The sequence below is a fragment of the Anser brachyrhynchus genome (genome assembly GCF_964034855.1).
Source record: "Anser brachyrhynchus genome assembly, chromosome: 19".
In the NCBI taxonomy this organism is placed as follows: Eukaryota; Metazoa; Chordata; class Aves; order Anseriformes; family Anatidae; genus Anser; species Anser brachyrhynchus.
The window spans coordinates 888792-902537 of NC_137712.1; the positions used below are offsets into that span (position 1 = coordinate 888792).

A 13746-nucleotide genomic window follows, 5' to 3' on the forward strand; every position below is an offset into this window, starting at 1 on the left:
CGTGTGCGAGGCCAGGCCTCCGAGAAGGCCGGACTGGAGAAACGCAGGCGGTGGGCACCGAGCGGGGAGCAGCTGTGCGGGTGCGGGACGGCTGCCCCGCGGCTGGGCACTGCCAGGGACGGGGCACGGCCGGCGCCAGCTGCGGTGCCGCTCCAGCAGCTGAGGCCAGGCCATCGCTGGCAGCAGGGGAGGCTGCTGGCATTGCCCAGGAAGCGCCCCGCTGGTGATGCTGTGACAGCTAGCATCAGTGAGGAATTTAAGAGTACTCCATGATCCTAACAACGCACACCTTTTCCCCAGGAAAGCTGCACCGTGCCTGCATATTTGGTTTCTGCCTTTCAGGTGCTGGCATTTTGGTTTGCACCATGAGAGCAGTGCACCTTGCAGCTGCACGCACTCAGGACTAGAGAAAACTGATGAGCGCCAGGTCCTTCAGGCAAGGACTCTCCTCAGTAATTGCCATGTTTTTTCTTCTTGTGCGTCCTCAAAGCCTGGACCCAAATTCTGCAATCACCCTTGGATATCTCCGGCACTTCCAGAGGAAACAGCTGGCTCTGGGTTCTGCTGCTGGGTGGACGAGGACCACAAAGTCCGAAGGACAAGCTGGCCTCCAGCCTGCTGCACCTGGAGCACCGGCAGCGGGTGAGCACACTGGACTGCAGGTGCCCAGCCCCATCGTGCTCCGAGCAGCCTGCGCCAGCCTGCAAGCAGCAGTCCAGAGCTGGGAGTGCTAACGAGCTAACAAATGTCTCGCAGGTTTTGATAATGAGCAGTGTGCTGGAGCCAAAGCCCCAGCTCCCTCTGCCCACACCTCTCCCCGGCTCTGGCCCACATGTGCACCTCGGCATGCCCCCGCCCGAGCGCTCAGATGAGAGGCATGCAGGCAGAGCATCTGAAAGCTCCCCGATCCTCTTAGCCTGGGAAAAGCTTCTGGCCTCAGCTGTTAGGCAGTGTGTTGTGCATAGCAGGAGCCTGGGAGGATGACGGCTGTGGATGTTGCTCGATGGCCGGGCTGGCTCTCCCCCCGGCTGGCGCGCAGCGGCGGCGGCACAGATGTGCATGTGCAGATAGAGCCGGAGCGCGGAGGTGCCAGGAAGCTCGGCGGCCGTGCCAGGGCTCATTGTTCTGCCGCAGAGACAGCCCGGGATGTGTCGCTGGTAATCAGCTGCAGTCTCCTTGGGGCAGCAGCGCTTGCTCTTTGCTGTGCAGTCCCAGTGGCCATGTGCAGCTCAGACGGCTTTGTGTTTCTAATCTGCTTGTAGGCACATTCCTCCTTTTGGACCTTCCCAGCTCCTGCTTCCCTGGCACATGTGCACAAGCTCATCAGGACTCACGATGTAGCACCAGGTATTGTCATCCGTTCCTGCTATCACTGGTGCCTTTATGTTCCCGGCACCCTGGCTTCACATGTGCAGTGCCTCTCCCCAGTCAGCAGAACCAGAAGGGGAGAGAGCTGAGGGGTCTCTGAAGGATCCTTCTCGTCTGGAGTCCGCCCTGGTAGTTAGACGCTCACCAGCAGCTGTGCAGGCAATGCCCCACAAGTCCTGAACAGGGACGAGCTATTGCTGCACTGCAGATAGGAGGCTGAATGCTCTTTGACGCTGCCCAAGCACACTCAGTCTGCAGAAATCAAGAGATTCATATCTAAACTTCTGAGATTGTCAGGGATGAACAGAGGCCCACCTGCCCACAGCCAGGAGATGCTCTGGGGTTGCGGTGCAGGGCTTTTCCTACAGCACCTGCAGAGGTTCCCTCCCGCAGGGCCCAGCAGCAGGGGCTGGGGCGGTGAGCGAAGCGTTGAACGTTGAGCACTGCGCTCGTGGTGAGCTCTGCCCCAGCTACGGCCACTGCTAAAGCTCCCTGTCTGTCTGCAAAGGCTGCTGCCCGGGACTCCCACGTGCTGGGGTGCTCAGTAGCAATGAGGCTTTTTTAGGTGATGCTTTGAGTAAGGTAGGGCAGGAGTCACACAGGGTGCTGGCACAAATCTCCAGGGAGGGTTAGCCCCTATGCATCCTATAGCTCCTGCAGCTCCTTCCTGAGTGGCGCACAGACTGTACAAATGTGTTAACTGAATTTATAAAAGTGTATGGGGAGAAAAAATACCATCGGTACAGCTTCCAGTTCTGCTCTTTAAGTATCATGTAATTTAGATTAACAGATATTTTGCAGATGCCACCATACTTGACAAGATATAATTATTTTTAACAAAAAAAAAGTTGCTTTTTTTTTTGACTGCTCTCTGAATGCAGGGCTGTTCCCAAACAGTGATCGCACAGCACATTGTGCTGGAGAGAACGGCTCTTGCAGTGGAGCTGTAGAGGCTTCTTCTCTATTTGCATGCAGTATTTATGCTAATATTTGTGACTCCCGAAGATGTCCTTGAAAAGACTGTGCAATTCATTGCAGGGGCAAAATCTCTGAGTCTTTCAAACCGGTGCTTTTCTCTTCTTTCTCAGCCTGCCACAGATGGGATTTACAGAGCGGTCACAATGAAACACTGGCACTAGCCCAAGCGATGGCTGGGAAGAGAGCCTTCAAATTCCCTGGAAGAAATGACCCATTAATTAATCTCGACTGAAGAAAGAAAAGAAAAGAAAGAAAGGAGAAGAAAGAGAAAGGAAGAGACAAAGGAGGGAAGAGAAAAGATGTAAAAAAGATGAAACAGAAGGGAGGGAGGGAGGGAGGGAGGGAGGGAGAGACGGGAAGCAGGCAGGGAGGCGGGGGAGGAGCCGCCTCTGCCCACGGGTACCCCACGCCCGGGCTGCCCCGGGCCCGCCGGCCCGAGCCCGAGCCGCGGCCGCCCGCCCCCCGCCGCTCGCCGGGGCTCGGCGCTGCCCTCGGCCCGCGGGGGCTCCCCGCGCGTCCGCGCCGCGCGGTGCCGGGCCCCAGGGCGGCCGCCAGGCGGAGCTGCGCGGGGCGAGGCGCGGCGGGGCGGCCCCGGGGGCCGGGGGCTCGGCGGCTGCCGGCGGCTGCTGCGCCCCGCGGGGCCGTCCCGGAGCCGTCCCGGAGCCGTCCCGGGGCCGTCCCGGGGCCGTCCCGGAGCCGTCCCGGAGCCGTCCCGGGGCCGCGGCGCCCAGACGCGGCCCGCTGGGTCTCGGCCCTGTGCGGCACGGGCGGGCCGGCACCGGACCCGCGAGGTGCCTTCGGGACGCCTCGTCGGGCGCGTTGCGTTTCATCACAAAATTGTGACTAGGGCTAACGGAAGTGCAGCTGCGGGCGTTCTGGCCTGTTTATAATTTTATAAAGATGCCAGGGGAAGCAGTGAGCTGCCTGTTCTGTGACGGCGTAACTTCCAGACAGGTGGGGTTTGGTTTGGTTTTGTTTTGTTTTAGAGGAAATGGGGCGTTTTTTCGTAAGGACCAAGAAGAAAGCACAAGAAGTAACACATCTTAGAGACCGGCAGGTCTTTAGCCTGATAGCAGAGGAACTGCCAGCTCCAAGGAGTTTTAATGTGCTAGAGCTCATCTGCATCATTAAAATATTTTGCAGTTAGACCTTTCTCTGTAATACACCGTACGAGAAGACGAGAGGAAGAGGCGAAAACAGCCCTCCCAGCACAGAGACAAAGCAAACCCTGCAACGATTAACAGTGGGGCCGAAGGGAAGCCAGGCCCGTTCCACGGTCCAGGAAAGTTGCAATCAACAGCAAACAGAAACAGTGAAATGTGACCGTCCGCTCGGATCTGACACCTGCCCAGCTGAGGCGTCCTTTATCACCAGGACTTGTGTCGCAGCCCAGCCGACAAAGACACTGCAATGATGCTAATGCTCTATCGGGTGAAAGATTAAATGTAAAAGAAGCGCAGGGGGACGACGCAGGGCCGCGCAGGCGTGCCGGGTGCCCGGGAGGTGCTGGTCCCCGCCTGGCCCCGTGGGGCCATGCACAGCTCCCAGCCCGTCCCTCAGCTCTGCCCGCCCCAGGTGCCCGAGGGCACGGCCCGCAGGTACAGGCGGCTGCGTTCAGTGCAGGTAACACAGCAAACGTATGATTAAATAGCGCTGCGCAGGCCAGATGCTGAGCACAATCACTCAGAACCCACGCTGAAAGGAGGAAAGCTTATCAGCCCAATTTTACCCTGCTGAGGATTTCGGCAGCGATGCAGAGTGTATCTTCTGTTTTTAAAGGAGAGCAGCTTTCCATCAAGGAAAGCATTTTCATTGAAATGGAAATACTCCTGGGGATGTCAGTTTTGATGACACCTTTGATGGGAGAAAGATTAAACAATTTTTTTTTCCCTTTTTATATTTGGTTGAAATTTTTGATTTGATAAGGTAAAATATTAAAATATATATATTCACTGTTCTTATTTCAATTACTTCTGCTTAAAATTGCATATAATATGAAATATTTATTTAGCGTTATAATATGTAGCATATTGTATTTGATAATATATTTTTATACATAATGAAACAATTTGATAGCTCCAGTGCTTCTAAATTAAAGTGTTTTTTTTCCTCCTGTTCTACCGTGAATGTTTAAGTTTTGTTCCAGTTCAAGAGGAAATGCATTTCAGAATGCCGCTGTGTTCCATAGACCAGAAATGCTGTTCCATGAGCATTTCAGATCTTAAGTTTTCCTTCGGTTTTAGGGTTGATGCAGCTCTGAGGCCACACCAGTCCTTGCCTGGTGGGCACCAGCCGTGTTCCTCCTTACCTGGGCTGGTTCCGCCTCGTCCCGGCCCCCGCTCCCCCTGGTTTAGCACATCCTAGGCTACGGAGTAATGTTATGTAGAATGATCTCAAGCCATTGCTTATTAATAATAGCATATTATGTGAGATGCACTGTATTGATTTAAACCCATGGGGCAGCTATGGGAAGAGAGGGTTTAATTTATAGAAACACTGATGTCTGATAGCAATAAATAATTAGGACGATTGCAAAAAAAGGGTTCATAGGCCACTGCCCTCCAACTCCAGCTGGCTGCTCTTGTCCTGCTAATAAATTGGTTAATAAAAGGAGAGAGAGAAAGCTTGGATTCTGGGTTATAAAAACAAATGACATTTTTATGTTTAGTGGACAGGCAAGAAACAGAAAGGCAGAGAAGTCAGCCGGGTGCACCAGGAATCACTTTGTGGTTCGCAGTCTGAATTCCTTAATGACATTCTCATTAAAAGTTCTTGCTGCCAAATGCTGTTTGCTTTCGCCTTCAGAACTGTCTGCATTAATAATGAGTAACTCCGCTTGGAAGTTATTTACATAAAGTATTGTTCTCATGTCACTGCCACCGACAGCAGCGCCGTGCTAGGGGAGGGAGGCAACACCGGAGGAGCCCAGCACTCCCTGCCACCACAGCCGTAACCAGAACCCAGAAAAAGGAGCACAAAATGTTTCAGACGTGTGGTTCCTCACCTGCTGGAGCCAGCCAAGACCTGCAGAAGAGGCTGCAGTACTGGAGAAGGATGAGCATGAGAGGGTTCTGAGCGCTGCTGTGTCTCCTGGGGTGTGCAGCGGGTGGGCAGCGCGGCCCTGGGGCGAGCACCCTGGCTGGAGACGATGGATGGAGGCGTGCGCAGGCTCACACCGCCCCAAGACCCAGCTCCAGGCATGCACGGGGGGCTCGCACCTGGCTCTGCAGAGGCGTGGCCTGGCAGCAGCACCTTCCTCTCTCTGTGCACAGATTTGTGGGGGCGAAGCCTCACACAAGACCAGGAGAGATGACTTCTGCACCCCGGGGGTTCCAGCCAGGGAAACAAACAGCTACCACCTAGCATACAATTATAAGACACTTTTCAAATGCAAACCGCTGATGTGCCGTCAGCCTCCTCAAAACATGGAGACCGCAAGCCAAGAGCAGGGGTTCTGGCACAGCCCTGCTCGCACGCGTGCTGCATGCCCAAGGATCCCGGCAGCTCCGTCCCAGCCCCTGCCCTCACTGCCCACCCCGTCACAGCGCCTGCCCCGGCCACGCAGCGTCCCCGGCCACCAGCACAGCCCCGCTCTGTGCCCGGGCAGCGCCCAGGGCAGCGGTGTCAAGCCAGCAGGGCCAGGCTCCCACTGCGCCACAGACAACAGCCACCAGATTTAGCCCTCTGCATGTAGCGAGCCTTTCCTCCTGTATCTGGGGGCTGCGAGTCTCTGCTGCTCTCCTGCTGGCGGGCGCTGGGCTCCTGCACGCCCGGCCTGGGCCTCAGCAGCTCCCGTGTACTTACCTGGGTGCAGCGGGGAGGCTGCGCCCCGCGCTGGAGCACAGAACGAGCACTTGGCTCCGAGGCTCCGGGCACCGCCGGCGTTTGGAGCGCAGCCCTCGCACGAGGAGCACCGCTGAAGCCAGGCGGACAGATGCTGCCGTTTGTTCGCACACCGGCGTGGCCGTGTTTGCCTGTCAGATGAGTTCACTGTAGCTTCTGACTTGGGAGAGGGTCTCGGTGTCAGAGGTATTTGAGCACTCTCCTCGGGCACCGTGTGCTTTCCAACCTGCAGGACTCCGGTCCATGCCAACAGGAGTGTTCCTGGAGAGCGCGGGGCCTCGTGCTCGGCGGGACAAGCGTGAGCCGAGCTGCTCGGGCTCGGCAGCTGTGCTCCAGCTGCAGCATTGGCATGGCCCATGGGCTTCATCCTGGGAAGGTCAGAATCAGCTCTCTGCTAAGGATAGAAACTTTCTAGATTTTGTGGAGAGTTCTGAAGGATCCTTAACTGACAGAGATTTATAATTGGAACAGGGGTGAGCAGTGCAGAGCCTGGAGGAGCGAGGGCTGCTGGCAGGCAGCATGTTCATACCTGTGTGCCAGGAGACACCAGCGGCAGGTGCAGACCATCACCCCAGCAGCAACTGCTCTCCTGAGTCACAGCACTGGAATAATTCACCCGAGGCAGGACGTAGCACCTAATAAAGTGATTTCAGGTATTATCAGATAATAGCACTGCCCATCACTGAAGGAACTGTCTTTGAACTGCCCAAACCACGTGCACACATTCATGATGTGGCACTTAAGCTGCGTCTTCCTTTTGCATGACTTTCTCTGTGTGCTGCAGTCACCCATGATCTCAGATGCCCACTCATTTATCCTGTGCTGCATGGCTGCTTCACATGGCTGAGCCGAGACTGCAGAGCATTTAATGTGTCCGTTTCTAGGGAAAGCATCCTATACCCTGCAATTAGAGCGGGAGGGACGGTAGTAAACAAACCTCGTTTTAAAAGGTTATGCAAATGACTATCGGCACTGCAGTATCATCAGTCTGACAAGCTGCAGACAGCTGAGTTTGAAGCACTATCTGTGTTTGCATCCATCTCTCTTGGAAGCTCCTACCTGTTTTACTGTCACACGAGTGCAATGCTAACTCTGTCTCATACGTCCCTTGATAATATTATCATGTATTATTTTAAATTTTGTTGCTTATATTTCAATAAAAATAGCAAGCCCCATGAGAAATAGGAGACCCTTTCTTCAGGCAATAAACCAGTGCAAAATAGAAAGCCAGATCTTTCCATCCAGAGAGAACAATTAGAGCTGTGCTGCAATAGTAGCTGGATCCTAAATGCTCCATAAAACAGAATTTTGTAAAAAGTCTAATTTCAGGTCAACAGAAGTGGCTTGCTTCAGGAAAATTTGAACATTTAATTCTAACTTCTGATTTTACTTACATTTTTAGTACAAAATTGAAATGAAATATCAGTCTGGAGTGGGAAATTGAAATGTTCTGTTCTGAAAAGGTTGAAGCTGAATGTTTTGACCTTATCAGGGAAACTTCCCCCCACATCCCCAATTTTTCTTTCGAAACAAATTTTTGTCAAAGGCAACACGTTCCTACAAAACATCTTGCTTCTGACAAATTGGCATTTTCCAACGGAGAAGGACTGAGCCAGGAGCGCTCAGCAGCTCTGCTTGCAGGCAGAACGGGCTGGAGGAGCGCTCGCGGCCGAGCGACGCCGGCACACGGTGGGCTCCTGTGCGCCGAGCCTGGCAGCACCCGGCCAGCGCCGAGGGACCTGCAGAGCCCAGCCACAGCTCGACAGAAGGCTCGGGCAGCTCCTCGGCTGCCGGCAGAGCTGCGGCCCCGCGGCTCTCTTGGTGGCAGCTATCTGCCAAACTACCCTCTGCTCCAGCAGATGTTTGGGATGTTAATTCTCAGTAAATTTTGATGCATTATGTTTACTCCAGGTTTGACTGGCAGAACCATGCCTGTCCCTCTGGGCGCCCTCGTGCATCACCCCCTGAGCAAGCTCAGTGGCTTCTGCTGGCTTGGCTGCAGCTGAGCACCCGGCGGCTGCCTCCCCAGCTGCCACGGAGAGCCAAGAAATCACCCCCTGAATCCTGCAGGTGTTTGCGCACGCGGTCCCCGGCTGCCTGGCACACCTTGCCCAATTGCCCAAGTCACCGCACACTCCCCAGCAATTCCCGTGGCACGGCAGTAGCCCTGTGGAGCCGCCGCTGCCCACGCGGCCCTGGGAGCGATCCTGTAGAGCTGTGAGAGATTTGCTATCTCAGAGCTTTCTCAGTGTTGCCATTGGTTTATCCATGGCATCGCAGTCACCGCCACGCTGACAGTGGTGTTGTAAACGTACGGCGGGGCTTTACAGGTAAGCCTCCTACGATAACGGCCATCAATAACCCGCAGCTCAGTTCAGGCAGGCGGGTGGCAGACGGTGCGCCGTCCACGTGAAGGCGAGCGCTGCTCCACGCGTGCACAGCCCGACCCGACGGCCCGCGTGCACGCGCAGGAGCCTCAGCAGCGCCCGGCCAGGCGAAGGCGAGGGCACGTGCAGCCGGAGCGAGGGCACGCTCCCGTGCGCCCGCAGGCCGGGGCACCGCGGCGGTGCCGTCGGGCTCGCGCTGCCCGGCGGCCGTGCAGGCACACCGGCTCTGCCTCTGCAAGAAAAGCTGTGCACAAAGGGCCATAAGAAATGGCCCGGATGCAGTGAAAGATTTTTCATGGCAAGAAATCAAATAAAATGTTCGTCGTGATAAAGTGAAAAATAAAACATGCTTTCAGAAAACGGCCCTTTTCTTCTCCGTGCCTGGGAGGAGGGGGCCTGGGGGGGAACACAGACAAAGGTGCCGAAGGTCTCAATCATCTCACCGCTTAATTATTCCATATCTCAGAAGGCATCTCCAGGCAATTAGAATAATCATTCATGCCTGTGCTTTACCAGGGACTCTTGCATTCTTCCTGTGAAGCATCAGAGCCAGATTGTAATTTTTTTTTTTTTTTTAACTTTAGCGGTGACCTGCAACTAAAGGAAAAATAAAAGTTTTTTGAAATATTAGTTTAATAAGACATGAGAATAATATTAAGGATATGAGCCTCCCTTATTTATTATTTATATGTAGAGTGTGATTTAGAGATGCACTTGAACCAAACAAGTCACTACCAAAGAGTGGATCTATCTCTCTCTATATATATTAAAAAAACCTACAATATTCGCCTGGAGATTCTGTCCACATATTCGGAGATTGTGATTTAACATACACAGTTTATCAAGGCTGGTGTACTGCACAGAGAGACTGGAGTTTTATGTAAGGGTATAAATAATCAATGCACATAGCAACTTTAAATTACTGCTAATGTGTTTTACTTATGTTCCCACTAGAACGATATGTGAAATAACAGGGAGTTGCTAGGCACACACTTGACAAATAATATCCATGAGTTTCCATTTTTATTATTTTTATACATTTCTTATTAAACCAAGTGGTATAGTTCAAAGCCTTGCAGCCAACCCCTACTTGTGGATTACAGCACGCGTGTGAGGCGCGAGGCTCCGGGAGCCCTGCCGAGCCCAGGCAGCTCCGCCAAGAGGAGCCCGCGAGCGCGGCGGGGCTGGGCTGTGGTGCCCCTGCGGCCGCAGTGCCCCGCTCCCCTCTCCTTTGCTTTCTGAGGTTTTGCTTGCTTGGACGGCAGTGGCCTGGGCCTCCTAGGGCCCCTCAGGGCCAAGGGCCAGGTCTTTCTCTCACCCCTGCAGCATGAGCATTTGCACTTTGCTCCCATCACCACACCGCACAGTGGCTCTAAATTAAGCTGTTAAGCCCATCCTTTGCCTCCATGTGCTGCTGTATTCGAATTGCAATTCACCTTTTCTCTTCTGCCATTTACTTTATACTGCGCCTGCCGACATCTTGCTGGACTACACGCAGGAGCCGAAGGGCTGGTTCCATCAGCCCAGACCCCAGGCAGTTACCTGGGGCCAACGGGCCGTGCGGGTGGCGGCAGCGGGGGCGGGCAGCACAGCGCCGGGTGGCCCCGCTCCCACACCCGTGCACAGCGGCTGGGTCGCGCATCCCCACCATGCGCCGCTGCTGGGGCAGAGGCCAGACCCCGCCATGGCCCGGCACCCCGGAGCAGATTCCCTGCCTGCTTTTGACCCCCACTTGGGTAACGGCACCGGGTCCGTGCCACCGGCGGGCAGCAAGCACCGAGGACAAGGCTGAGAGGCCGGCCAGCTGTGCGGGCTGCTTCCTGCTGCAGCAGCTGGGCCAGGCTCAGCTTGCAGGAGCTGGAGTTCAGGACTCCTTCCGGAGGCTAAGCAGCTCTCGTCCTGCTGGGAAGGGGTCATTTAAAGTAGCATCTCTTTACAGGAACTGACATGCATACCATTTGTAGAAGCACAGCATCGCCAGGCTAGCTTGAAAGATGCTGTCCACATAAATCCAAATATTAAACATGGCACAGATAGGAAAGACACTTGCATAGACAGAAGGAAAGATTTGCTTCAAAGCGTGCAATCATCTGATATTTGGGCACTGGAGCTGTTACAAAAACCTTTTCTGAGCTCAAGTAATTGGTACGTGAGAAGCAAAGAGCATGCTGTTTGAGGACTGCCCGCCCTACATACACAGTGGTCCTGTACTAAACCCCAGCAGGGAGCTTTGCTGTTTTCCATTAAACCTATTTAGCAAACAGTAACTATTTCTTTGTAAACAAGTCCTTACATGTTTATTATTATGTCACTATCAAAAACATATATCTTTGAACTGTGCTTAATGGAAGAAAATTAGCAGAGTGCTTTAAAGAGAGGTATTTCTCCTCCACTAGAAATGCTAAAAAAGGCAAATGGATTTCCTCAGGGCTGACGGGTTGGGGTTGTCCCTGGCTCTCTGGAAGCGGGCAGGTGCCTCCACTGACATTGCCACGACCCATTTCAGTGATGCAAACATCTCCTTGCTGTGCAGATAAGCAAGAAAGCACAGCAGCCTTTGCACAACATGCTTACTCACAAAACAAATGTCATTCTTTGCAAGGAGTATAGAACCCAGACCCACACTGTTAATGTTAATTGAAAAACTTGTAGTAACCTCAGAGAGAGTACACGCAGACTCATAAATATGAGACCAAAGTCAAATGATTGTCATGTAAGGCTAGTAGATTACAGGTCCTTTTTGTAGTGGGTGAAAGAAGAGCTGTCCATGAAGGGTATGGATGGGTGAGGGAGCTGGGAACAAGAATGTCAATTAGGGCAATATGATTTTAAAGATTAACTTTAAAATGCATTTCCAAATAGTGACCAACAGTGACCATCCACAATAGCAAAGCATTCTCCTGAATGGTGCGTGGAAGGAGGGAATGGGGCTGCTCCAGGCTGAAGCACAGCCAGCACCACCAGCTAACGCAAATCTCCCTGTCAGGCTGCAGAGGCACAAAAGCCCTGGGCAGGCAGAGGAAGCAGCAGCTATTACATGGTGCACACGCACTCGTGCACACACAGAGTGGAGGGAAGTTATCCTTCAGCACAGAATTTGGTATGGGGGAAAAAAGCCCTATTCAACTGAAAAGCAGCTTTGGATCTTTAATTAAAAAACAGGGTTCACAGCACCAGGGCATTGACTTCCACTAGTTAATCTCCATCACTTCATTTCACCACCAACTTCCATACTCTACAAAACTGCTGGAGACAATTTTTATTGATTGCTCTTCAAGCCGTCAAAAGCGTCCCTGGCTGATCATATGTTACCCCCAGACACCTTGTGCATTTCAGATAATAACTTGGTGCTCTAGAGAAGAAATGAATTGGATGTGCAGTCAGTAACTGTCCAAGTGAATCATGTTACTATATGTCAGCGGCCCAGGCTCTGACTATCATTTTAACAGAGAGAAATCCGCTATTTTCATGGCTGTTTGAAATTATTTTCCAGATGAATAAGATATAACAACAACTACTTACAGTAAAGAATAATATGGGGAATCTGTTTGCTACTTGGAAACAAATCTTTCAAGTTTAATAACACTTAATAGTATTTAATCTGTAACTAGAAAGATGAAATTTTGAAAGTAGATTTCAGGTAATACAAAAATCTTGTGATGCAAAAGAGTGGGAAGCTGAAGTTGGTGTAGGTGCCGGGTGGTATTTCGTATCTTGTAATTGCAAACATAACAACTCATACAGAAAATAGAACATTACTAACATACTGTCAACAAAGATGTATACTAATGCCAAACATTGGCAGTGACAGTTTATTTTGCATAAACAATTATCATGTACCAAGATTATTCCCTTTTTCAGTTGTGTTTGCCAGTGTATGTTTCATTTGGAATCGCTACAAATAACTGCAAATGGATTTTGTGAGGTTAAAAAATAAGCAAATAATATAGAAGCTCTTGTATCTTTATCACACTGCTAACATTTTAAATGCTTAAGGCTTACATTTTTTCTACAGCTACTGTAACGCTGTCAGCCTGGCTTTGCGCTTGCACAGATCTGACAATGCGGTTGCACTGCTCAGCGTCGCTTCCCTCTCGTGACTCTCCTTTGTGCTCTGCTGGCAGACACTGCTGTGCCGAAGTTTTAAAAAACGTTGAAAACAAAATGTGTGCATTTTCAAGGATGCCATTTTGAAAATGGCTGGGCGTCTCGTGAGGACGTGCCCGTGTGTTTGCGGTACCGCCAGATAGCGCGCGTCGGTGCCGTGGGCATTGACCCTTGCTTGATGGTGCCTCTTTAAGAGCACTTTTAAGAAAGATTTGGGTTCCCGGGGTCGGCACGGAGGAAGGGCTTATAAAGCTTTGCTGCAAGCCGAGCTGTACCTGAGCGTGTTCTGGAGGAATCCTTCACGTGGGAGATTCTCCTGTCACTGACAAATTTGCTACAGGAACCCCCACCCACTTCACAGCAGAAGGAGCAGCTGTCCCTTTCACTGCCTTATCTCCTGGTTTACAGAAGACTAATGAGAGGGATTATTTGACTGATACCAACCTGCTTCTCCTGTCCATCACACGTTTTCCCCTCCAAGGGCTGCAGGCGGCTCTGCAGACCCCTCTCCAGACGCCGGTGGCACAGGCAGCTGGCTGCAGGCTCCCACTGCCCCACCCCGCCCGGGCTTTTCCCAGGGAAATGGCTCATATCCGTGTATTAAAGCAGCAAACGTGACAGAAATAAAGAAGCAGTTGTTCGGTAAATGGCAGGATGTCCCGCGTCTCTGCTAGCAGCACAGACAGAGGCCACGGTCACTTTTAATTACTTGTGTATTATCATCTCTATTACCAAAATGGTTAAATACGTTGTGAGATACAATGGCTTAAAAAGAGCAACCTACTCATTCAGTGGATGAAAAAAAGTTGAGGAAAAATGTATTTATTCTGATCATTTTGGAGTTGTTTAAGAGTCCAGAGGCCAGAAATTATTTGCAGGCAAATCCACCATCCCAACCGGGTACCAGGAGTCAAGTGCTGTCCCTGGCCTCGGTGGGCCCGGCGCAGCCCCAGCTCCCCCCGGCAGCCTTCCTCTGCTGTGGCTGCTTGTTTTTCCTTAACTTACACCTGAGCGTCTCTGCACTGAAAATTTACTGCACACCAACAATTAAAAAAGGCAGCTT

At 52.2% G+C, this 13746-nt stretch overlaps 1 long non-coding RNA gene across 4 annotated transcripts; it reads right to left on the reverse strand.

Moving 5' to 3' along the window:
* Positions 1-2125: 2125 nt before the first annotated feature.
* On the reverse strand, positions 2126-13259 carry LOC308180190. Of its 4 annotated transcripts, XR_013940797.1 has the most exons (4): positions 13128-13259; positions 6151-7090; positions 5351-5705; positions 2126-2543 (listed from the first exon to the last, which is right to left on the reverse strand). It is a non-coding gene; the product is annotated as an uncharacterized lncRNA (long non-coding RNA). The 4 variants fall into 4 exon arrangements; XR_013940799.1 differs by lacking the exon at positions 2126-2543 and adding an exon at positions 9020-9173 and having other exon boundaries at positions 4305-7090; positions 13128-13201; XR_013940798.1 differs by lacking the exon at positions 2126-2543 and having other exon boundaries at positions 4305-7090; positions 9020-13248.
* Between the last annotated feature and the right edge of the window lie 487 nt (positions 13260-13746).